This window comes from Zootoca vivipara, chromosome 16, assembly GCF_965207765.1.
Source record: "Zootoca vivipara chromosome 16, rZooViv2.hap1.1, whole genome shotgun sequence".
Lineage (NCBI taxonomy): Eukaryota > Metazoa > Chordata > Lepidosauria > Squamata > Lacertidae > Zootoca > Zootoca vivipara.
Window position 1 is genome coordinate 1660230 of NC_142599.1, and position 24097 is coordinate 1684326.

The following is a 24097-nucleotide window of genomic DNA, read 5'->3' on the forward strand; positions in this document are numbered from 1 at the left end:
ATGGTTCTTGTTTCTATCTGTAAGTTGCTTTCAGTCCTGTCAGGGAAAAATGGCTGCGGGGTATAAATAAATATATTCTTAATATTATGTATTCTAGGTCACATGACCTACCTATCACTGAAAATAAAATAAAAAGCAAACTATGAGAAGTGCTTGCATCTGAAGGGTTAATTGACTACATTACAGGAGATTTTAAATGGGTGGAGCAGTTCTGACTTTGTTTGAACTTGCCCATGCTATCATTGGTTTGTGTGAATTGTGGCCTACTTTTGATTGGCAGCTGCTTTCTTTGCTCTCCAGTGCAAGCCTTTCCCATAAAATGCTCTAAACTGGAGATGCCAGGGATTAAACTGAGTAATTGGGGGCGTTCACTCTTTGATGGAGTTGCTCAGTCAGCGAACACAATGCTAGGAAAGAGGCCTGAGAGCCATGTAGCTTATGTGTGTTAAGTGTGTTCCTGCAGATCTTTTGAACTATGCTTCTCATCATCCCTGGAGAAAGTTTTCTGCATGCAAGACATATGCTCCACCATTGAGTTACTACCAGTCTGAACCTGCAAAGTGCAGGAATTAAAATGTTGGCCTACTTTGTCGCATAGCAGTTGCTGCAAAGGTTATTTGAAATATATGAAAAATTATTAAGAGTGCTTGAGTAATTAGCATTCCTATAGTTTCATTACTGTTCCAAGGCAACTTAAATTTAGATACAGTATTTGGGAAATTAATTTCTATCTGTTGTCAGGTATGTGTATGTTTATTTTTAGCATTCCATCCAGAACTCTTAGTTCAGTGGTGCCTCGCTAGACGAAATTAATTCGTTCCACGGGTCTTTTCTTATAGCGAAAAATTTGTCTAGCGAATCCCATAGGAATGCATTGAATTTTTTTTATTTTTTTTTGCCCATAGGAACGCATTAATTGACTTTCAATGCATTCCTATGGGAAACCGCGATTTGCTAGACGAATTTTTCGTAAAAAGCATTCGTCTAGCGAGGCAACCTCCGCTCGAAAAACCCATTAAGCGGAAATTTCGTTAAGAAGGGCATTCGTTAAGCGAGGCACCACTGTATATTACAAAAGCTAGACTTTGTTACTTTTTCTGTGCACTTACATAATAGTACTGTTATTTTTTCTGGTTTCATTCCTCCTGTCCTTTCTTGCTTTTTAAAATATTTGTTCAGTTTCACATCTTTTACAGTTCTCTATTACATAATGAACCCTTTTTAGTCTGTTGTGGTGAGAGACCTTCATGGCTGACTCTATTAACAAGTGTGTATTTTCTCCCTTAGGCTGTGGGTGTGTTCTATGACAATCTAGGCCAGGTAATTAAAATGAGTGAGTAATAATGCTTGATCTAAGTAAGAGTGAGCCTTGAAGCTTTCCCACACAACTTTTCTAATGCCATTCATACCTGGCTGGTAGCTCTCCTACCACATAATCCTGATGGTGATTTATGCAGACCTGTTGGGACTGCTTTAAATGATTTGAGCTGTGAATGGCAAAGGTTCCAACCCAGCTAAAATAGTCACTTAAGTCCCTTTGAAAGAAAGGGGACTTAAGTTAAGGTCCATCCACACTTTTGTCATATGCTTTCTACTATTTTGTATTGGATCTATTATCACAGGTCTGAGAACTGTGTTTTTTTCCTCCACCGCTTTCCCCAGGAAAACCCGGTTTACTGCTGAATTGCATCTTAAGAAATCCCTGAAAAACAGCAGAAAAATAAAAATCAAGGAACACTACTATTTAAAAAAAGCAGCATAACACATGATGGGAATGGGAGGGCACAAAGTTGCCACAAAGGCTGGGCTTTGTTTTTTCCCCGCTTGGAAAAAAAGATGTCTACAATGGGGATTAACGGGTTTATAAATTTATGCGTAGTGTGGAGAAAGCCAATAGACATTTCTCTATCCCAAAGAACTAGAACTTGGGATCACCCAGGGAAATGAATGGTTTGGGACAGACAAAAGAAAATAGTTATTCATACTACAAAATTAATGGATTGAGTTGCCCCATGGTGTGGGGATGGCCATTAACTAAGGTGGCTGGATGTGGAGAAACAACTACTGTATATAGAACCTCTTGAAGAGGCAGACTTTGGACACTCAGACACTGGTTGGCCACGCTGATCCAGCTGGGCTCCTTTTATGTGTTCTTGAAACTTCCATTTTCAGTAGGCTTGCTCCCAAGTAAAAGGGTGTGCAGGATTGTAACGCAAATAGCTTGCAACAGGTGTGTGTGTGTGTTGCTGATCTATACATTTTTCTTCTTCTAAGTCCATTGCATGTGTTTATTCACCCTTTCAAAGCCTCCAAGTTTCCCTTTCAGCTTCTTCAGGGATGAAGGCATTCTGTCTCGTTGCCAGGAGCATAAGAATGAAGCCTGTGCTGTGCATTGTGGAACAAAGAGCTTTGCTGTCCAGGCCTGTCAATGTGGCAGCACTTGCCAGTACCATATTGACTCCAGGAGTAAAAAGAACATCTGCTGAGGGTTGCATAATATCATTCACTCCCACTTTTGCTGAAGCGCTTACAACAGTGCAGATGTAACCAATATTTAACAACGCACATTAGAAAGCGCTCGCCACATCTTTTAGAAGAAGGAATTGCCATGTTCGATCAATTTATTGGCATTGCCAACTTACGGTACTGCTTCTTTGCCGTGCACAAGGTCTTAATGGCACTTTTGAATGCAATCGGTGTTCTGGCTCCCTTTTTACCGAAGGGTAATGGTGGGTGCGCATGCGCAAACACACACATCAAGAGCAAATGCTTTGAAGCAAAACTGCTCAAATTTATTTTGGAAGTGCTTATCCTGTTTTCCTCTTAGAGCACGGGTGTCAAACACAAGGCCCGGGGGCCTAATCCGGCCCGCCAGACCTCGTCATGTGGCCCGCGTAGCCGCCGCCGACAATAACCACTGACAGTAGTTCTGGAGCCTGTGATTGGCCGAGGGTCAAAACCGGGGGCGGGGCTGCAGGCGGAGGCCGGGGCGCTGGAGCCGCGCTGACGGCCTTGGCCAGGGAATTTCAATTTTGAATGAGGCTGAGGGAGGCGGTGGCAAAGCGGCCAGACGGGGAAGTGAGATGCAGGAGGAGGAGGAGGAAGCCCGCCAAGGAGGTAGGAAAGCCGTACAGGCGCCGCCGGCAAAGTTGGTGCTGGGACGGAGCAGCGCTGGATTTTTTTTTGGCGGGCTTTGCTGTTGTCTCCGAGAGCGAGTGAGGCGGCACTGGGGAGCCGCCGCCCGCCGCTTCCCTTCCTCTCCTCGGCTGCATCCGGGAGGTGGGCGAGCGAGCGGGCGAAAGGGACGCGGAGTGAGCCTGAGGGGGAAGTAGGCGAAGCGCAACAGCCGCTCTCTTGATGGAGCCAAGTTTCTCTTCCCTCTTCCCCTGTTTTCTCCTCATAGACACTCGGGAGGGTGCCTGGCTTTTGCTCTGCCCCCCACCCCGAGCTGCCCTTTGGCTTCTCAGTTCCGGGAGGGAGGTGGCGGCGACGGCATGGGTTCCTGCTCTTCCCGCTCTGCCGCCGCCTCCTCTCAGCCCCTCGTGATGTAGGGCTCCAGATGGAGTCGCCTCGCGGTTTGAGGTGGGAGGGGAAAATTTTTTTGGGGGGGGGAGGTTTTCAAGCCTCCTCTGCCTGCAGTCCCGGTAGGGAGAGGCGGCGGCGAAGACGAAAACAGCGCGGGTGGGGGGAAGAGCAGCTCTGAGGTGAAGATGCACATCCGCTGGGGCTGACGCCGCCTTCCTCCTCGGGAAATCCGCTGCCCTCCCTCAGCGCGAGGGGAAGGGACTCTGGCGCTGAGGAGGGAGGATGCAAAAGCAAAGCAGGGAGTTGGCGCTGCACCGCATGTTCCTGCCCCTCTCCAAAGCATGGGGTGGGTTGCAGCGTGTGGCATCCTGCCTAGCGGGGGTTGGGTGTGCGCAGGGCGGGAGAGGGAAGCCCTCTTTCCATCTGCAGGTTTTTAATCCCAGCAGTGGCTTTCTCCTTCCTGCCGAAGGTTTAGTTAAGCCCCCCCCCCGGAAGCCGTCGATCCCCACCTTTTGTTCAAATTTCCCTCGTTTACATCCCCTCCCACACACGCGCCACGACGCAGGAATGTGATCCGCATGGGGGCGGGAATGAGCTTACATTATTACAAAAAACAGTAATAATTGAATGCAGTGACAATAATTTATGATAATAAAGAGTGGACACATAGTCCTACAGACACAACCGGCCCTTTGAGGGTGACCAAACTGCTGATGCGGCCCCCAATGAATTTGAGTTTGACACCCCTGTCTTAGAGGGACAAAGACCCATACAATAAATAATGCAGTTCCTGGTGTACTTTGAAACTCCTCTTTTTTGTCTCAAGAAAAAAAAATCTACAATTTTTGCTGATACAGGTAAAATTGATAAACGCAGAGTGTGCTGGTGCCCCTCTGAGACTGTTTAAAATGGACCAGCAGTAATGATATTTTTCTGTGGAGTTGAACATTTTGAGTGTGTTAAAGAGAAAAAAAAATGAAGATTTAAGCAGCAGTGGCCATCTTCATCCATATGCTTGCTTGAATATTAATCTCCCCTAATTATTTTATTTTGTCCCAAAAGTACATAATCAACCCCCCAAAAAACAGACAGGAATAAACCTATCCTGATCCCCTTTTGTTTGTGTTGAAGAATTGTACTCTGTAAACTCTTGTTGCTTATGCTACAGTTATACAATATCTGTAGGCAAAAGGAGGAACAAAAGGTGGCAGAAGGTAGTTGCATTGCTATGGGGCTGGGGGGGGGGAGGCTTATCAGTCTTCAGATTCTGCTTGGCCAATTACAGGGGGAAAGAGCAGGGGGTGGTGATGTATATATCTGCTCAAAGAGCACAAGACAGGAATTTCATGGCCATGTGGCCACTGAGGATAAAGAGACTGCTCCCATTTTATCGGTAGCTGTGGGTTTTCCATTGTTGAAAGTGACAAAGAAAACTGTTTCCCTCTGAAACTGTTAACATATCTTCTGCATTTTCACCATCACTACTATTTTTTTAAAAAATAAAAAGCATATTATATTGATCCTACTCGTTGTCACTGATATAGATTAATAAAAGTAAAGCATCCCGTTAAGGTGTGTTTCTTAATCAGCCCAGAACCATATTGGTCTGTAGAAGGAAAAGGGTTAATTTTAAAAACCCTTACTCATGGTGTCTTCATGTGGCATGAATTTCCACACTGACTTGAATTCTAGTGCTATAGTTCAATATGGCATACAGTAAGCTCATGTTAAATAATCAATTTTGCCATTTTCTTTGACAAAGTTGCAAATGTTTTCCAATAGCACTTGGGTGTGTTTTAAGGTGGGAATTCTGGCTGATGAATCCTGCCAATTTCTCCATGAAGAACAAAGTCATTGCTTTTATTTAAAAAAAACCAACACCTACTATTCTGCTGTCTTACATATAAATCAATGGATTTCTGCAAAGAAATGTACCCACCCTGTTATAATCTGCTGTCTGCTACTTTGCTTCAGCTGAAATAATTCAGTAGGACTGACTTCAGGGTAAGCATGTGTCAGATTCCACTTGTTAGGCAGCCTGTCTGCGGTGAAAATATTCCATTCAAATCAATAGGATGTACATATGGCTTGCTGATTCCATTGTGGGAAAAGTAGGAATGGATGCTTTACAAAAGAGGTTGTAGGGGAAACGGAAGCCTCACTGAAATAAATAGGATGTAGCTAGGGTTGGTTGTTTCTCTATGAAGGAAAGTGAAAATGAATGAATTTTTAAAGGGGAAGAGAGAAAGGGTGGGGAAGAAGTTGCAGTATATTGATAGTGCTAATTAATTTATATTTAGGATTGGGTGGGCCTATGAGGAAACAAAGTGGGGAAAAGAAGAGGATTTTTTAAAAATAGAACTTCTACTGAAAGAGGATGTAAGCATAAGTAGTGTAAGGGGTGCTACTCTGAGGAAACAGGAAAGTGAGAGAAGGAAGGAAGGCCCGTGGCTCTATGGTAGAATGGCTGCCTTGGATGCTGAAGCCTAGAGCATGGGTCAGCAACCTTTTTCAGCCATGGGCCAGTCCACCATTCCTCAGACCATGTGGTGGGCCCGACTATAGGGGGGGGGATGAACGAATTCCTATGCCCCACAAATAACCCAGAGATGCATTTTAAATAAAAGCACACATTCTACTCATGTAAAAACACACTGATTCCTGGACCGTCTGTGGGCCGGATTGAGAAGGCAATTTGGCTGTATCTGGCCCACGGGCCTTAGGTTGCCTACCCCTGGCCTAGAGATTCAATCCCTGGCGTCTCCAGGTAGGGCTAGGGGAGACTCCTGTCAGAAGCCCTGGAGACTTGCTGCCAGTTAGTGTAGGCAATCCTGGACTAGATCTGACTTGGCATAATGGAAGAAGAGCCTTCACCTGGATCAGGCCAGTGGCCCATCTCATCCAGGATCCTGTTCTCACAGTGGCCAACCAGACCTTTCTTCTGGGAAAGCTGCAAGCAGGACCTGGGTGCAAGAGGCCTCTCTGCTCCTGCAACTGGTATTCAGAAGCATTTACTGGCTCTTGATAGCTCTCTCCTTCTCCATAAATTTTCTGAATCCTCTTATAAATTTGCTGAATCCGCTTTCAGGCAAACATAGAATTGGTACACCATGACCATGAAAATCTAGCTGACGAAGAATTAACGAAACAGGGCCTTGTCCTGGAGTTTATTTCAACTGGAATTTGTCTCATTATCATAAAAAAATAAAACTGCTTGAAGACTAAAATTAATCTCTCTCCTGGCCCGAGTGCTTGGAACCTTTGCATTTGAATCCTCTTTTAAAGCCATCCAAGTTCATGGCCATCTCCAGGGCCGGCCCAAAACATTTTGGCACCTGAGGTGAACCACAAAAATGCACCGCCACCAGCCAGTCAAGATGAGAGGCAAGGGCGTACCCACCATGCGGCAAGTTAGGGCAGCTGCCCTACTCTAGAAGCAGGGCTGGTGGGCAGAGGCGGAGCACAGCCCGGCGGAGCGCGAGTTCGCCATTCCCGCCGCACCGCGCCGCACCCTCCCTCCAGCTCCCCGGCGCGCCCTCAGGCAAGGCCAAGCGCGGCGGGGAACCAGGGAGCGCGGCGCGGTGGGCGGGAACGCCGAACTCGCGCTGGGCTGGGCTCCGCCTCCGCCCACCAGCCCTGCTGCTAGGGAGGGGCACAGCCCGGCGGAGCGCGAGTTCGCTGTTCCCGCCCGCCGCGCTGCGCCCTCCCTCCAGCTCCCCGTCACGCCCTCTGGCAAGGCCAAGCGCGGCGGGGAACCAGAGAGCGTGGTGCGGCGGGCAGGAACGCTGAACTCGCGCTCCGCTGGGCTGGGCTCCGCCTCCGCCCACCAGCCCTGCTTCTAGGGAGGGGCACAGCCCGGCGGAGCGCGAGTTCGCTGTTCCCGCCCACTTTGTGGCCCCTCCCCTTCCGTGCCTTGGCCCCTCCCCTTGCCCCCCCCCTAGTTTTGATCCTGGGTACGCCCATGCTGAGAGGGAGTGCAAAGCAACATTGGGATGAAGATCAGCATCAGAATAAAAGGGGAAAGTGAAGATTAGCATTGGCATGGTGGAAGATCTACTGTCCTCGTACCCAGGGGGTCCAGATCCGAGGCAGATGCCTTGTCCTGCTGCTTCCTGGGTGAGCTGGCGCTGGCCAGCATCCCTGCCTCCCTCCTGTGGGAGAGAGTTCCATAGTTGAACTATGGGCTGCAAAGAACCAGAGTGTTTCTTTCACCCGCCCCCATTGTCCTCTCCCCTTCCTCCACGCCATACAGACTCTCATGAACTTCCACCATGTCCTCTGACTTGCCTTTTCTCTAAACTGCAAAGTCCCAATGGGAAACTCCTGTGGGAATCCACAGAGGAAGGCGTCGACCTGGACGGCACGGCGCCCCCCAACCCGGTGGCCTCGGCGGCGGGCCTGCCTTGGGAGGAGGCCGAGTTCCAGGGGCGCCTTCTTCCCACGCCCGCCCTCGTCTCTCCACGGACCCCGCGGCGGACTCGACACGTGAGAACGGACGGATCCAAACACGGGCGTGGGAAGGAGGAGGGACTGGAGCGCCTGCGACAGAAAGCGGCGGAGCCTGTCGGGGAGGAAAATACGAAGGAAGGAAGTACGGAGAGAAAGGGGCGACGAGCCGCTGAAAGCAACGCGCACGCAGCACGTGAGGAGGCGGCGGCGGCGGCGGGACTGGCCTGGCGCCGCTTCTCCGCCCGCCCTTGCGGAGCCCCCGGGCCGCTCCTCCCGCCCCTCGGAGCCCAGGCAGGAAGGCGGAAGAGCGAGCGAGGAGGCGCCTCCGCTGCTGCCGGCGCTTCGCTTCTGGCGGGGTGAGGCGAACGGGGGGGGGGGGTCCACGGCTCGCTTCTTCTCCTCCCTCTCCAAAGACGTGGGTGTGAAGGGGGTCCCCTGCTTTGTCTCGGCTGGGAGCGACCGGGGCTTCGAGGAAGGGCCGCCCCCCCCCGCCGCCTCCCCATTTGCTCCCTGCCTGCGGGTGAGGACGCGGCTTCGCCCGCAGAGTGACCGCGGCGTTTTCAGTGGGGAGGGGGAAACAAACGTTACGGAATTGGGCGGAGGGGGGTCTGTTGCTCTGCCGTCTGTTAGCTGTGCCCCCCCCCCAGCAGCAGCATCGCTTTCTTTCTTGGTTCTTGGGTTGGGGGCGCGGTTACGTGGCGGGGGAGATCTGGGTGCTCTCCCCTGCTGTTGAAGGTGTGGTGGGTTTGAGCAGGAAGGGGCTCCCCGTGCCCTCCCCCCCCCGCTTTCTGGGAAAGGGCTCCTCTCTTCCAGGTGGGCGAGGGATGCGCTGCGCGAGACTCTTTGTCATGAGTGGCGGGGGGGGGGGACTTGGGGGATCCTCGCCCCCTCCCCCAATTCTATGGTAGCAGCCTGTATCGCTTTTGCCAGGCGTCGCTGGAAGGGGCAACCTGTTCGTTTTGCAGCCCCGGGGGTTGATTGCTTTGTTGGGTTGTTCTGGGAAGATCGGGATGAGAAGCTTTCTTTTCCCTCCCAGGTAGCAGCTGAAGCCAATCTCAGCCTTTCACTAAAGGGTTAATTGGTAGGTGGGGAAGACTAGGCTCCTTTGCAAGCTTGGGGGAGTGGGTGGTGTTTTGTATTTGGAGCCCCTGATGTTTTAATACTCTTAGGTTAAATTTTTAGTTCGTATATGGGGGTCTATTTATGTTTTTCAGTTGGCATGGAGGCTGTTGAGCTAATAGGATTGTAAAAGGAGTGTGGCAGAGGTTGAGCATAGGTCGGGCTCTGTATCTGGTTCTCCAGATTGGAGTTGAAAAGGTGCCCCTTCGCCAGCCTTGTTCTCCATGCACAGACTTTAGGAATGTGTGTCTGGAGGGGTGTGGGGTTCAAAGCTCAAAGTTCTCCCTCTCAGTCTGCCATAATGAGGGTGGGAGAAGCAGGGCCAGCCCAAAGTGTTTTGGGACCTGTTGTGGACCCCAAAATGGAGCCTCCCCCCCCCCCTGCCAAGGAAGAAGGGGCGAGGGAAGAGCTACATCAGAAACAAGGTGGTGGGAGATCCCCATCATCGAGATCTGCGACCACCTAAGGCGATTGCCTGGCCTGGCCTCATGGTTGGGCTGGCTCTGAGAAGAAGCATTCCTGAGCTCTCTGCCTGTCAGTCTTCTAATGGAGTCACACAGACTGTGCTAAGTCATCTGATCTGCTCTTGCCTCGGGTAACAGCAGCAGGTTTCTCTGGTACCCAGGCAGTGATCTTGCCTGAGAGGGAGACGACAGAGGTAGACCAGCATTGGGAGGTGGAGGCCATCAGCTTTGTGCTGGAGACCCTGTAAGGGTTCCAGATTACTACTGTTAGCAAGGAAGGTGCGTCCTCCTTGATCCCCTTCCTTCCAACACAAAAGCTCTTGTAAGCCGAGAGGCAGGCAGTGTCATTTGAACTGGGTGGAGAGATGCAGCAATCAACTGGTGAGCAGTCTGCTGCATGACATCACAGGTTGGGTGGAAGTGCCATTGGCCGAACGGAGCAGAAGAAGTAGAGAACTTCCTGCCACGAGTGTTGAGATTATTGATTTCCTTCTAGAGCAGCTAGGAATGTATGCTTTTACAATTGGAAATACTTTGATTGCAAGGAACAACATGTTTAGAATGATAAATTACCCTTAAGTTGTTTCTCAAATACAGTGTTTATTACCAGGGACTGATTTTTCAATTTTCAGATTAATTTTAAGCGATTAATCACCTTTGCTTGGTGTGTGTGAGAGATGTGGGTAAAGTGAAATTAGCACATGACCAGGATTTGCATGGACAGCTGGCTAGAATAGTTATCCTTTTGGTGGTTTAAGAATCTTTCTGTTGCTGATATGCATCTAGAGCTTAAATATCTCGTGATTTAAAAAATTAAGAGTGGCATGCTTCTCCCTCACTCTTGTGCATGGTGCAAATAAGTTTATTCATGCCTTCGTATACTGTATATAGCTTTTGTGCAAGGGGAAAATATCAAATAACTGATTAAGTTCAAGTACGTCTTGTAACTTCTGCTTTTTGAGGTTTTGTGTGCTTTAGCATCTTTGTGACTTTTAAAAGTACAATATGACTGTGAATCCACATTTTAGTAATAAATGTAAGAGAACTAACCTAGATTCTGTAGAAAACATACTGTATTCTGCCATCATGTAAATTTAGCCTTGTAAAAAATGATCGAGCAAATTATAATCCTGTCTGTGAATGTGAGAGAGATTGCACATGAGAACATGCACATGTGTAGTACAATGAAAGGATTGTATTTTGTTTTTGTTCTAGTTTGAAATGGAATTGCAGGATAAATAAATGGGAGCATATTAAATGTCCCTTGCCCTTAATAATATGGTATAATATGGTATCTTAATCGTTAAAATCTGTAAATACTTAACTGCTGTCATACCTCTGACTATGTGAATGTACCAGAAATGTGCAATGACCCAGAGTTGGAAAGTACGCTAAGTAAGGGGACTTCATTTCCTTTAAGATAGTATTGTTTTCCTACTGTTGGAAGGGTCTCCTCTATTTGTACAGTGGAACCTCAGGTTATGTATTGTCCTTTTTACAAACGCTTTGGGTAACGAGCTCCGCTAAGCCGGAAGTAGATGCTCCTTGTTGCAAACTTTGCCCTGGGATGCGAGCGGAAGTTGGGGTGCAGCGGCAGTGGGAGGCCCCATTAGTGAAAGCGCGCCTCAGGTTAAGAACTGTTTCCGCTTAAGAATGGACCTTTGGAACGAATTAAGTTCGTAACCAGAGGTACCACTGTACTTCTTAAAGTAACGGTAAAATGGCAGCTCATGCGGCCTGTCAGAATTGTTTTTAGTGTCCCAGACAGCATCAGATGTGTAATAGCTTTTCATTTTAAAAACAAACAAGGGCCACATTTTGGTTCTACTGAGGGTTGCTGGATCTATTATTAAAAATTAAAGTGCAGAAATAAGACGATAAGCATGATATCCACGGGACTGTGATGCTGTAAAGGGTCAGTCCTAACCAGGCTCGTGATCAAGGCCTGCTTTGGTATGCCTGAATCTGGGGCCAAGAGATACCATACTCATAACTGGCTCTTCTAATTTTATGTTTTGATATTTGAGTCCAGTTGAATAAAGGAAGGGTGCATAATTGACTTAGTATTTCTAAATTGCCCAACTAGAATAAATGGAAGAGAAACAAATCTAAATAAAATAATTGCACTCTGTTTTCAAAGTAACCAAAGTTAATGTAACCAAAGGCATTCAAAGTTTTGTACTTTACATATAATTTAACTATAAATTTAGGCGAGGGAAGCTGGTTAGGGTTCTATCTAGTCAGTCTGTTTCTCCTCCTCCCTCCTCCCAGTTTACTCATCCATGCCATGGAATAACTACCATTGTTTAATCCTTGAGCTGGTGAAATCATGATGTAGCGTTTTCTTAATAAGCTGAATCCCCTGATGACTGTATGTGTCATGTTTTCATGAATGGTATTAAAAATATATAGGGCAAATGGGCATTGACACATAGTCCCACTTCTGAGTACCAGGTAATTTGCACCCTGTCCTGCTAATGAAGGTCTTGTAACTCCTGATGATCCCATTATGTTACATGAAAGGGGGATGGAATTCGAATTTAAATCCCCTTTATTGAACAAACAGGAAAAGTATGATCAATAAATTGTTGTTTAGTTGTTTAGTCGTGTCCGACTCTTCGTGACCCCATGGACCAGAGCACACCAGGCACTCCTGTCTTGCACTGCCTCCCGCAGTTTGGTCAAACTCATGTTCGTAGCTTCGAGAACACTGTCCAGCCATCTTGTCCTCTGACGTCCCCTTCTCCTAGTGCCCTCAATCTTTCCCAACATCAAGGTCTTTTCCAAGGATTCTTCTCTTCTCATGAGATGGCCAAAGTATTGGAGCCTCAGCTTCACGATCTGTCCTTCCAGGGAGCACTCAGGGCTGATTTCCTTAAGAATGGATAGGTTTGATCTTCTTGCAGTCCATGGGACTCTCAAGAGTCTCCTCCAGCACCACAATTCAAAAGCATCAATTCTTCGGCGATCAGCCTTCTTTATGGTCCAGCTCTCACTTCCATACATCACTACTGGGAAAACCATAGCTTTAACTATACGGACCTTTGTCGGCAAGGTGATGTCTCTGCTTTTTAAGATGCTGTCTAGGTTTGTCATTGCTGTCTCTGCTTTTTAAGATGCTGTCTAGGTTTGTCAAAGCAATGATCAATAAATACTAAGGTATGATTCCAAGTTCATCAGGACAAGGGAAGGCAGACTTTGAAACATGCAAGGTTTGCTTTTTACTGAAAAACTGTGTTCAGCAATACATTTTTAATTTATCAAAATGAATGGATAAAAGATCAGGATCTCTTAATAGTTGAGGAGAGACTACAGTACATTTTCTTGCCTAAGTCAGAAGTGGGTGGCTTGCTGGACCATCCCAAGGCCCACCCAGTCCTACCTCCTTTGCAAGAATCCCAGTAACCAGCTGCTGTTAGGCAGTCCACTAACAAACGGGGGGCTACCTTCTGTTCTGCCCCCCCCCGCATTAAGAGTTCTTGGAGATTTCTAACACCCTAAAGACCATGAATAAGATGCCAAGATATACAAGATGCCTTACAAACATCTTCTTCGTCTTATCTCCTCTGAGTCTTCTATTTTCCAGGCTAAACACACCCAATTGCCTCAAGTGTTTCTTGTAGCGCTTGGTTTCCAGACCATTGAGTGATAAACGTCAATGAAACTTGCTTGTGAGTAAACCTGTGTAGACATGGGTTAGCTGCTCTGGAGTCTTTCCACATCTGCAAGTGGACCCTAAAAAGCTAGATACTGAAAGAGTGTGGGGGTTAAACTATAGGTATATTTTGGGACCTCATTTGTGTCTAATTTACTGAAGTCTTCCTTGGGGGTTTCATTGGAAGTAGTGATCTAACAGAGAGGGCTTGGCACACAAGCCCAAAAATGTCAGAATGGCCAGGCTTCCCTTCCCTAAACTGAAGCGTTCACCAACCGAACAGTTTGTCTCTTCTTATGCTGTTCCTTGCATCCTGCTTGGTGGTCGCTGAGGAAAAAGCATCATCTTGGTTCCCTGTCAATAAAACTTGTCTTGCACCTTATTTTGCTCTCCTTTCCTTGTATATCCTGCTTGAAAGGATGAACAACGTTCAGCTTAGTTGCTAAAATGAGGGTGCAAGTTCTCTAGTGCCTGGGAAGTGGCAAAGGGAGGTGTGTGACTCATGAAAGCCACCTTTGTTTATACCCTTGGCGTTCTTGTGGGGAGTATTTCCCAAGTCTTTGGGTTAACATGTTTCCAGCTGCCTCAGCTGGAAAAGGGCTTTTTGGTATTTAAATGAAATGTGTGCTTGCAGCTTCTCTGAGGCATTTTTTCGGCTAGTGGGGGAGTTGACTGTGAACAGCACTCTTAGCTTGCCTGATAGTGGTGTCTCCACAGCATGGAAGCCAGCCCCGTTTCTTGCACTAGCTCCACACGGGTTTCTGCTCAAGGGGCTTGGATGCAGAGCAGGAGAATATTGGAAAGGCAGTAGATCTCCTTCATCCCTCCCTTCTCGTTCTTCACCCTTATTAGCTGTTTCAAGTTCTAATTAAATTGGTTGCTTGCTCTGCATTTTGAGTGGTTCCTGATGTGTTCCAAACACTTCAAAAATTGTGCTGGAATATTAAATTAGAAACAGACATTATAGATGCAAAGGAAGCCTGAAGAATTAGAAATTTTCTTTTAATCTTTAAGGGACTAATTATTCTCTGTTGTTCATAACCTGAGAAATCTGGATCTAATGTGAGGGGTAGGTGCTGTTTTTGCACTTTGCAGAGTGTTTTCTCAGGGAGGAAATGGGCAATGAATTTAAAGATTCACCCCTAACTAATGGAGCTCTTTAGCTATTTTTATTAATAGAATATGTTCTTAAAATCACCAAGGAGAAGGCTTTGGATTCATCCAGAAATCAGTATGTTAGGGTTAATTGGATGCAGGGTGCCTAACCTTTTTTGGCCTCAGGGTTTTGGTCAGCCTTCTTGACCCTACTCTCTGGGAGCAGCAAACCAACACTTGATTCTTCCACAACTCACAAGCAATAAGCCAAGAATTTGCCTTGGCTTCCACTCATGGCTTGTTTCAGGGTTACGGCGATGTGTAGACCGTGATCTAGTGGCTAGAGTGCTGGGCTTGGTTATGGGAAACTTGGATTTAATTCAAGGGTGTGGAACTTGTGGCCCTCCAGATGTTGGACTCTTAGCTCCCATCAGCCCCAGGAAGCACAACCAGTGGTTGGGGAGGATGGGCATTGTAGTCTAAGAACCTCTGGAGGAGCACAGGTTTCCCATTCCTGCTTTAAATTTTCATTCAACAGCGGAGCTTACTAGGTGGTCCTGAGCTGATTGCTACCTCAGAGGACTGTGGTGTGCTTGAAATCATAGAATCATAGAGTTGGAAGAGACCACAAGGGCCATCCAGTCCAACCCCCTGGCAAGCAGGAAACACCATCAAAGCATTCCTGACAGATGGCTGTCAAGCCTCCACTTAAAGACCTCCAAAGAAAGAGACTCCACCACACTCCTTGGCAGCAAATTCCACTGCCGAACAGCTCTTACTGTCAGGAAGTTCTTCCTAATGTTTAGGTGGAATCTTCTTTCTTGTAGTTTGAATCCATTGCTCCGTGTCCGCTTCCCTGGAGCAGCAGAAAACAACCTTTCACCCTCCTCTATATGGCATCCTTTAATATATTTGAACATGGCTATCATATCACCCTTTAACCTTCTCTTCTCCAGGCTAAACATACCCAGCTCCCTAAGCCGTTCCTCATGAGGCATCGTTTCCAGGCCTTTGACCATTTTGGTTGCCCTCTTCTGGACACGTTCCAGCTTATCAGTATCCTTCTTGAACTGTGGTGCCCAGAACTGGACACAGTACTCCAGGTGAGGTCTGACCAGAGCAGAATACAGTGGTACTATTACTTCCCTTGATCTAGACGCTATACTCCTATTGATGCAGCCCAGAATTGCATTGGCTTTTTTAGCTGCTGCATCACACTGTTGACTCATGTCAAGTTTGTGGTCTATCAGGACTCCTAGATCCTTTTCACATGAATGCCACACTTGAATTCTTTGGAGGAAGGTTTGGAGACGAGCACAACAAATATATAGGTTATAGTACCTGCATACAAAAACCATGCAGGGGTGGCCCAGCCTGTTTCGCCTCCTGAGGCTGAAGCCCCCCACGCCTCCCTTAACTGGGTTGTGTGAATGCATCTGCAAAGCAGCAACAATGGCGGCAAATTGAACTGGTGTTAACAGCTCACACTTTACTTTCTGCAAGCCTTAGACTTTTAAAAACATCTGCTGTTTTACCTCCCCTGTTAATTAAAGGTGGGGATTTTCTCAAGTTGCTGTTTTGAAATAGCACAAAGATTACTTTACAGGCCCCATCATCGACCATCTACAGCAGTTCAAAATGCCTACTTGAGCATGTTTTTTAAAAAAAACACACACACACAGGGCTGTCTCAAGCCGGTTGGGCGCCCTGGCACCGTGGCGCGGAGATCGCTCCGGCGCCCCCGCCCTGGTGGGCAGGCATAGCATGCAGCACGGCTTTGCCGCGCAGCGCCCTCCTGCCAGCCCGGCGCCCTGGCGCTCCACGCCACCGAGACTATCCCTAGAGCCGGGCCTGCACACGCGCACACACGCACACACACACGCACACACAAAGTGGAGGCATGCAGAAGTCAGGCAGCCTTCAAATGTGTCACAGCCTACAGCTCCTGCATATACTGTAGATATTTTTGGAGGCTCACAGCAGGGCTGGGCAACACTCATAACTCAATGAGATTTAAAATATTTTCTCATTGATTTTATCCATGTCCATGTGCTTCCATACCCATCACTCTTTAGAGAAAAAGAATATATGTCATTAGCTTCCCAGTCCTGAGAATCAGAGGAAAAAAACGCGTTGTTACCTTCATTGCTGCAAAATCGAAGATGGAACGACGGGACCTAAAAGCAAACCTTAGTATTTGGTGATGATACAAGGAAGACTATTTCATAACTTATAGGCTGACTGCTATCTTTGCACATGTTCAATCTATTCAGATGTGCAAATGGTTGTGCCTGTAGGTGTTTTCCATGTCTACTTGTCTATTTTTTAAAGAGCTCAAGGATACAACGTCCTTAGAGAGATTCCCCCCCCCCATGTATGTTTGTTGATATCAACTTCAAAAGTTGTTGATGAATAAAGTTCAAATTACCCAGATACTGGGCTGTGAGAGATCACTGGGTGGCTTTGAGCCTAAATTACCTCACAGGGTTATTGTGAGGATAAAATAAGAGCCATGAACACTGTCTTCAGCAATAAATAAATAAATATAATAATTATAGAGACTTCATATTGTTGTTAAAGCAAGCACAATAGGCAGATAGGATTTTGCCAGGAGGAAGAACTGTTTTCATATTCTTGTTGCTGTGGATACAGTTGGAATCAATTTACATGTTGCTATGATTAGGCAGGACGCGGGTGGCGCTGTGGGTTAAACCACAGAGTCTAGGGCTTGCTGATCAGACGGTTGGCCGTTCAAATCCCTGCGACGGGGTGAGCTCCCGTTGCTCGGTCCCTGCTCCTGCCAACCTAGCAGTTTGAAAGCACGTCAAAGTGCAAGTAGATAAATAGGTACCGCGCCATCGGGAAGGTAAACGGCGTTTTCGTGCGCTGCTCCGGTTCCCCAGAATTGGCTTTGTCATGCTGGCCACATGACCTGGAAGCTGTACGCCGGCTCCCCCGGCCAATAACGCGAGATGAGCGCCGCAACCCCAGAGTCAGTCACGACTGGACCTAATGGTCAGGGGTTCCTTTACCTTTACCTTTACCTATGATTAGGAAAGGGAATAAAATATAAAAAACATTAAAAAGTCAAACATTAATAACAATCTGACCCAATACAAAAACGTCACAATAACTTTAAAATAAACCACTTACTTATTCCTGCGTATAAGACTACTTTTTAACCCAGGAAAATCTTCTCAAAAGTTGGGGGTTGTCTTATACGCCAGGTCGTATTTCTTATACGGCGAGTATATCCCAAACTCTATATTTTAACTGGAAAAGATGGGGGTCGTCTTATACGCCCAGTCGTCTTATACACCGTGGTAAATCAAATAAAGCAATATTCAATGATCCCTGTATCAGGAAGGCAGCCCTGTATCAGGAAGTTTTTAATGTTTTATGTTTTACAATGTTTTATATATGCTGTAAACCGCATGCTTATGAATGTCATAATGCAGGCATTCTTAGATGTATCATGAAAAAGTTTTACATGTTTTTCTATGACTTAGAATATATCGTTTGACAGTACATTTTAAATAGTTTGCCTCTTTGAGATGTTCCACAGGGATTTAACACATAGCTATTTGAATATATATGTACTGTACCCAAAAAATTGTTCTTGTACAAGCAGGTCTAGTGACCTATGGAGGCATAAAACAGATTCAGTATTAAGACCCCCCCCCAAAAAAAACTTTAGCAGACAGAAGCTTGTACAGTAAGCTGAATATTTAAGACTGTGGCTTTGTCTGCTCAGAATTTCCATTTGGAGGCAACATGCTGGATGGATTCAATGCATGACTATTTTCTTTGTTGTCCTGGCTAATGCAGTGTGCAGATTGTACCACGTTAGACCAGTGGTCTCCTAAACGGTATCTACTGCCATGGAATTCTTTCCACATCAGTTTGCTTGTGTACATCTGTTTCAGCATTTCTGCAAATAGCAGGGGATTTCAAGACATGTTCTGTCTGAGCTGTGTTCATCTTAGAACTTGCTCAGGATCCTGTTTGCAACTATTTCCTGCAAGGGGGCTCTGTAATTGTGATCAAGCTGTTTTTCAGAGGAGCTTTTAACCATGACTTGTTTCTACACTGAGAAACCCCTGGTAAGCTTCTGAGGAGCCCTTGGATCTACTTAGAGGGATAAAATTTGTAGCTTGTATGAAAGATTCATGTTATAAAACTATCCAAATGCTATTTATTCGTGCTGCACCAAGAAAATAAATTCTATAAAGTGCTTTGAGACTTTATTACAAAAAGGTATATCAAATTTGTTTTTTAAAAAATAAACATTGTAATTTCAATTACATCTTTTAAAATTTCTCACTGCATAAAAACTTTTTTGTTAGTTACTGAACTAGGAAATAATAACTTTATATTGTGAATTATCCTGCTGTCACACTGGTTATGTGTTTTTTTTTAAAAAAAAGTTTTAGTGTAAAGGGAAAAGGTTTTGAAAAGCACTCAGTTTTTCTTTCATAAACTTAGGAAACTGCACTCCACTCCTCCAGTGAGGAGCAAAGAGGAACAGAAAAGGGCAAGCACTGCTTGCAAATAAAAGAAGTGAAAAAGACCCTTTACCTTTACCTTTAAGCCAATAAATACAATATTAATGCAAGTGAGTTTTTGACTGCTGGAGGACTGCAGGTTTTTTTTTTTGGGGGGGGGTACCATTAAGGAGCTTTGGTGTGAAAACAAAATGTAACCCTATAGTGATGCTAGAAGAGGAAATGGGATACTTTGGGACTGGAAGGGAGGCAATGGCTGTGCATTTTGGAGATGTGGTATTACTAATAAACCACAGCCCTTCTAACCCCTATCCATTTTCAAAGCAGCACGTCTGCTTTTAATAACCTGCAAAAAGAGAAGTACCTTTACTCTCTCAGGCTTCTGTCAGTCATTCAGTTGTCCTTGTCTACAGGTGATACCTCCTTGGGCTCACTGACCCCTCCCTCTGTTCCCTCCCTCCCCCCATCACCCTTCGCACTCCACCCATCAGAACTTCGTAAACCTTCCTCTTTCTACCTCTTTCTGCCACTCTTTCTGCAGATTCTGAGGCCAACTGTCCACCACTTTTGGATGCCTCCTCCTCTCCATGCGGCTCCTCTTTCTGCCTTTGCCAACTACTCACGCTAATTGGTGGTGGCGGTGGATTCCTAGGTTGGCTGAGGAGGAAGAAGGTAGCCAATAGTGGCACTGGCCAGCCTGTGGATCTGGATCCCAGGGACGGCCCCTGAGGCTGGCAGGGGAAAGAGCCAGCAGACTGCTGCAACCACCACTTGTCACATTGTAGTTCACGCTGCTGTCTGTCAGCACTCACATGAACTACTGTGTGACGACAGGCAAGAGCAAATACTGTATATAGACACCATTATTGCAGAATTTATAGTAGAAGTGCAGTAGGTTTGTTCTTTTGGCTTGTTTCCCTCTGTCAGGGAAAAAATATTTTCCTGTGTTATAACCATGCACAACAATATTGTATAATAACCATTTATTTATTTTAAACATTTATATCCTGCTTTTTAGTCAGCAAGCCCCAGACTAGCTTTCATTAATACTGCCCTTCTGTCAAAGCACTCAAGATATAATACACTTTAAAAATACTTATGTAGAACAACAGAGACCCCTCAGGCCAGCTGATGATTTCTTCAGGAGCTGATGACAGAAACCCACAGTCCTGGGCTTCCTATCTTCTGCCTTCCCTTAGGCCAGGGGCCAGCAACCTTTTTCAGCCGTGGGCCGGTCCACCGTCCCTCAGACCATGTGGTGGGCCAGACTATATTTTGAATTCCTATGTCCCACAAATAACCCAGAGATGCATTGTAAATAAAAGCACACATTCTACTCATGTAAAAACAGCAGGCAGGCCCCACAAATAACCCAGAGGTGCATTTTAAATAAAAGGACACATTCTACTCATGTAAAAACACACTGATTCCCGGACCATCTGCAGGGCGGATTGAGAAGGCGATTGGGCCACATCCGGCCTCCAGGCCTGAGGTTACCTACCCCTGCCTTAGGGCATGTAGGTTTCAAGTTGCCCCTGGGAAGGTCGGGGAGGGACTACCTCAGATGTTTTCTCCTGCTCTGGAGGCTAGGACCCAAACCAATGGATTCCAGTTACAAGAAAGGAGATTCTAACGGTCTCCCTTGGGATGTTGTGGCCTCTCCTTCCTTGGAGGTTTTTAAGCAGAGGTTGGATAGCCACCTGTCATGTATGATCTGTTTGAGATTTCTGCATTGCAGGGGCTGGACTAGATGTCCCCCAGGGTACCTTCTATGAATATATAAGTAATATAGTGGGAATTACAGCTCCTGTTCTTCTAAGGAAAGCAGTAACAAGGCTAGCATTGAGGGGCTTTCCCTTCCTTTCCCCCTGACCAGCAGTGGCGTTCCAAGGCATGTTCTTGCAGACATTCCTGAATGCTTGGCTATGAGGTCAGAGACAATGAAGTCATAATACAAAAGGCAGGAGTGAGGAGAGAGCTCACACCCTCATGGACTTAACTCTGCACTCTGGTGCTGCTAATTAAAGAGCACAAGCTGAGGGAATTTCAGGCTGCAGCACTTGAAGCTTTCCCAAGCCACTCAAGGATTTGATCCCCTGGAAGCTGTCTTAGATATTAGTGTTGTGAATAACAGAAATAAAGCAGCCGTATCTCAGTTTGGGTAGGTAACTTACGGAATGACCAGAACTTCAGGCTTTAAATAGACTTTTTGTTATTTCATATCTGTGCATACAGTTCAGCTGCTACTTCCACAAAACATCGCCTTGTGACAGAAATCCTTAAAGGTTGCAACTTTTTAGCTGAATATGACCTGCTGCAATAATTCCACTTCTGCTCATTTGACACCCTGGACTCTCTACTACTTTCTGTATCAGAGAAGTTCCATTTGTCTTATGTTTTCCTGTGCATGTAATACGGTATGTTGCTGGACTTAAAATTTAATTTCCCAATAATTTGCTTCCATTTAGCGTTGCTTTTGAATGCCAACCTTACTATATTAAGACTGACAGGCCTGAGGCCTAGCATCTAGTAGATGCTCACATATTAATGAACAAGCCCACCAAGCAGTGAAGATCTGGCGGAGGCCTGTGTCATGTGCCTCTTCTGCCTGGCATAAGAAGGGGCGGGGAAGCATGCGTGCTATGGGTGCCCCGCCCCCCGGGCAGGGTGCCTTTGGGTTTGCCGCCCCGGGCAGCCAGGAGGCTAGCTATGCCGCTGTCCATATGAACCTACCCGGACCCTGAGATAATCCTATGAAGCCTCCCGCATGAAAGGTCTGGAGGGTGGCAACATGAGAACAGGCCTTCTCTGCAGTGGCTCCCAGGGAATGCTCTCCTCTCCCCATGCAGGTTCAGGCAGCGCCTTCATTATACACCTTTAGGCACCAGGCGAAAACTTTCTTCATCAGCCAGGCCTTTGGCTGATTGACATCTGATGCCCTTTTATGTGTTGTGGAAGGGGGAATTATTGGGTTGTCTTTGTTCTTATTTTTGTTACGTATTTTGTGTTTTTTATATTGTACTTTTATGTTTTGAACCATCCTGAGACCTATGGGTGTAGGGTGGTATACAAATTTATTAAACAAACAACAACAGCAAAATAAAAAAAATCATTCAGTAGCACCTTAAAGACCAACTAAGTTTTTATTTTGGTATGAGCTTTCGTGTGCATGCACACTTCTTCAGATACACTTGAAACAGAAGAGTCAGACCCTTAGATGGTTTACCACTCCCATCAGCCCATCACCCATTCCCACCCACCCACCCCCTCTGTATATACATAAGGGTCTGACTCTTCTGTTTCAAGTGTATCTGAAGAAGTGTGCATGCACACGAAAGCTCATACCAAAATAAAAACTTAGTTGGTCTTTAAGGTGCTACTGAAGGAATTTTTTTATTTTGCTTCGACTCAGACCAACACGGCTACCTACCTGTAACAACAACAGCCTAACTAACCCCTACACCAGGCAGCCTGCTGAAAGATTTTGTTGGAGTTTTGCTTGCTGTGCTGATCCATGTGTTCAGCAAGGTCACTTGGCAAAGCTCTCCTTAGACTGCATCATTCCGGACTGCCAGGATGGGATGGCATTTCTAAATGCTGCCTTATGTTTAAACAAAAAAGCAGGCTTCTTGCATGTAAGAAAACTAGCAGCTTAGGGAAGTGAGATGGTGAGGGAGAGAAGGGAAACATGAAAAGAAAACAAAAGCAAATGGGCAGTTTGCATAAAAGATGCAAAAGCAAAGCTTTTGGCAAAATGGCTTTGATTCTCTTGCTTGTTTTGGATGGTATAGTAAGGTAATCTTAGCAGGCAGTGTGGTGTAGTGGTTACAATATTGGACTAGGCAGGGGTCAGCAAACCTTTTCAGCAGGGGGCCAGTCCACTGTCCCTCAGACCTTGTGGGGGGCCGGACTATATTTTTTTGGGGGGAATGAACAATTCCTATGCCCCACAAATAACTCAGAGATACATTTTAAATAAAAGGACACATTCTACTCATGTAAAAACACGCTGATTCCCGGACTGTCTGTGGGCTGGATTTAGAAGGCAATTGGGCCGGATTCGGCCCCCAGGTCTTAGTTTGCTTACCCATGGACTAGGACATGAGAGGCTCAAGTTGGAATCTTGGGTGAGTTATTGTCTCTTCCAGACTAACCCATTCCACTGGGCAGTTGTGAGGACAGGAAGGAGAAGCACCCTGTACACCACCTTGGGCTCATTGAAGTGAAAGGTGGGATATAAATGTATTAATAATCAGTCCCTGGTCTTGGAGCTTATGTTAACCTTTGCTCCTTTTAATATTAAATAATACTGAGGATGTGAGCTAATGTGTAAAAGAGCTGCAAGGAAGGGTAATGAGAAATGGGACAGTGCATAGCGATTCATGTCTAGGGTTGGGCAGTATATGGATCCTCTTCAGACCTTTGATTCTATTATGCTTAAACAAGGATAACTGGGGTTTGTTCAACATGTCCATGAACTTTGGATTTTTCAAAGTTGCAAGGAAAGTGTATGGAGTCAACTGCTTTTTGTTTTTTAAAAATCCTTCCAGTAGCACCTTAGAGGTCAACTAAGTTTGTTATAGGTATGAGCTTTCGTGTGCATGCACACTTCTTCAGATACCTACGTCAGACCAACACGGCTATCTACCTGTAACTAGTGCTTTTTGTTTGTATCTGATGCTGGCTGCTGAGTGTCAGATGGCCTAGAGCAGGGGTGTCAAACTCAAATTCATCGGGGGCCGCATCAGCAGTTTGGTCACCCTCAAAGGGCCGGTTGTATCTGTAGGACTATGTGTCCACTCTTTATTATCATAAATTATTGTCACTGCATTCAATTATTACTTTTTTTGTAATAATGTAAGTAATAACTAGCTCTGAAAGCAGAAACATAGTCAGAATAATGGCAAGTAGATATTCAAATGTACAATTATTGTACAATTTATTGAAAAATGATTTTTGGTAACTGCACTGGGTGGTGGAGGCTCGCTAAGGTTTCATGCAGGACCTTTGCAGAGCTACTGGTACCTGGGGTCCTTCTGCATGCAGGACAGATGTTCTGCCAGTGAGCCACCACCCTTCACCAAAGGGACTGGCTGAGGTTGACTCACTGGAGCTGCTCTCCTGGTTCCAGGGTTTAAAGGCCAGAAGTATAAAGCAGCATCCTATGTTTCTGAGGAGAGAGAGAGGGAGGGGAGAGGAGGGGAGGGAGGGAGGGAGGAAGGAAGGAAGAAAGGAAGAAAAGAGGGAGTGGGAGGGAGAGAGGAAGGAAGGAAGGAAAGAGGGGA

The 24097-nt window shown here is 46.2% G+C and overlaps 1 protein-coding gene across 23 annotated transcripts in view; it reads left to right on the forward strand.

Moving 5' to 3' along the window:
• The first annotated feature begins 7907 nt into the window (after positions 1-7907).
• Positions 7908-24097, forward strand: part of CLIP1 (CAP-Gly domain containing linker protein 1) — a 99270-nt gene continuing 83080 nt past the window's right edge. For 7 of the 23 annotated variants that reach the window (XM_035099336.3, XM_088659432.1, XM_088659425.1 and 4 more), the window contains exon 1: positions 8264-8494. The gene's annotated coding sequence lies outside the window, so the exon portion shown is untranslated. Of the gene's footprint in view, positions 8117-8263; positions 8495-9690; positions 9939-15263; positions 15411-21098; positions 21230-24097 lie in introns of those variants that run through there. The other 16 variants (XM_035099337.3, XM_060269438.2, XM_060269436.2 and 13 more) reach the window with 7 other exon arrangements.